The sequence below is a fragment of the Dipodomys ordii genome, unplaced genomic scaffold, assembly GCF_000151885.1.
Source record: "Dipodomys ordii isolate 6190 unplaced genomic scaffold, Dord_2.0 Scaffold112, whole genome shotgun sequence".
NCBI classification, from domain to species: domain Eukaryota; kingdom Metazoa; phylum Chordata; class Mammalia; order Rodentia; family Heteromyidae; genus Dipodomys; species Dipodomys ordii.
In genome coordinates this window covers 1,339,348-1,340,483 of record NW_012267328.1, presented here as the reverse complement: position 1 = coordinate 1,340,483, position 1,136 = coordinate 1,339,348, and the positions used below count along the sequence as shown (strand labels likewise).

The window sequence follows — 1,136 nt, the reverse complement described above, 5'->3', positions numbered from 1 at the left end:
CCATGCAATCACACATCCACACCATGCAATCACACATCCACACCATGCAATCACACATCCACACCATGCAATCACACATCCACACCATGCAATCAAACACATCCACTTCATGCAATCACTCATCCACACCATGCAATCACACATCCACACCATGCAATCACACACACATAATGTAGTCCACGTCCATGCATGAAGTCCACATATCCACTCAGTCCACAATCCACACCATGCAATCCCCACATCCACGTCCTACAATCTCAGAATTTCGGAGCCTCAACCATCCTTCAGTCCAGCCCCATGGGTGACCCTCTACCCCTGCTGTTTCTGTGGAAGGCTGTGTGCACTGGGGTGGAGGGGCTGGGTGGTGGGATTTTAAGTTGGTCTGGCCACTTTTCAAGGGGGTCAGTGCTGTCTAGGATATCGGCACCTTTCCCTGGGACAGTGGTTGGTGGAGAGGGGACTACGGTGAATGTCTGACCTGGGTCCTCAGAGAATGAGCTCTGTAGGAGAACCCAGCCACGGCTCCACCGCACCGCGTGATGGCCACGGAGCCCTGGGGAGGTGGAGGCCGTGATGGGTGAGAGGGGAGGAAGTGGCTGCGGCACAGGGGCCTTCTCTGCACAACTCTGCTGCCTGCCCAGCGGGCTTTAGCTGTGCCCCCCCGCCTCCCCCTGGGCCCTGACCTGTGTCCATCGCGCAGCCAATGCCCAGTGGGCTGTAGCTGTGTCCCCCCCAGCTTCCCCCCTGTGCCCTGACCTGTGTCCATCGTGCAGCCAACGCCCAGTGGGCGATGGTGGAGAGGATGAGGGAGGCTGGGCTCATGGACTGTGGGGTAGGGGCGGGACCATGTGCAGGGCCGCATGCCGGTGTCTCTACCTCCTTCACCTCCTGACCTCAGCCCACAGCGGGAGAGCGTTCAGAGCTGCAGTGTGGAGTCACACACGGCTGTCCTAGCCCTCAGGACATTGTCATCACTTTCTTGTTTGTTTTTTTTGTCTTCTGTAGTTTTTTTTTTTGGTGCTGGGGATTGAAACCTTTCCCCACTCCTTCCTCTTCCTCCCCTTTTCCTCCTCCTCTTCCTCCCCTTTCCCTCCTCCTCCTCTTCCCCTTTCCCTCCTCCTCTTTCTCCCCTTTCT

The 1,136-nt window shown here is 57.1% G+C and overlaps 1 protein-coding gene across 1 annotated transcript in view; it reads left to right on the top strand.

Annotated features, from left to right (window-relative positions):
* Positions 1-1,136, top strand: part of LOC105994954 (dedicator of cytokinesis protein 2-like) — a 68,134-nt gene that overhangs the window by 66,573 nt on the left and 425 nt on the right. The gene's annotated exons all lie outside the window — the stretch shown is intronic.